Here is a 294-nt window from a genome sequence, read left to right as displayed (position 1 = left end):
CCCCCCCCCCCCCCATGTCTCCTCACGTGCAGACACACAGGCTCAAAGACAAATTCACGTTACACCATCTGATTCTGTTCAACCCATCCTTCTCTCCCAGACATCTATTGATCAGAGAGGATGACTATCCATTAGTTCGGGAAGGTCTTTTGGAACATTAGTTAAGGAGAAGATTATTTATATTTTGCAGCAGTGAACACAAATAGATGAACATAAAAATGTCTCCATTTAAAAATATGTTTTGAGTTCTTTATGGGGCCATTAGTGTAATTCCAAATTCTCCAAACTCAGTGC

The 294-nt window shown here is 40.8% G+C and overlaps 1 protein-coding gene across 1 annotated transcript in view; it reads left to right on the top strand.

Moving 5' to 3' along the window:
• LOC118326587 (phospholipid-transporting ATPase ABCA1-like) overlaps positions 1-294 on the top strand; it is a 39,382-nt gene that overhangs the window by 12,805 nt on the left and 26,283 nt on the right. The window lies entirely within an intron of this gene.

This window comes from Morone saxatilis, unplaced genomic scaffold, assembly GCF_004916995.1.
Source record: "Morone saxatilis isolate NCDOM2014 unplaced genomic scaffold, NCSU_SB_2.0 Contig17, whole genome shotgun sequence".
Lineage (NCBI taxonomy): Eukaryota > Metazoa > Chordata > Actinopteri > Moronidae > Morone > Morone saxatilis.
The sequence above is the reverse complement of the archived record's forward strand: the minus strand, read 5'-3'. Positions and strand labels throughout refer to the sequence as shown.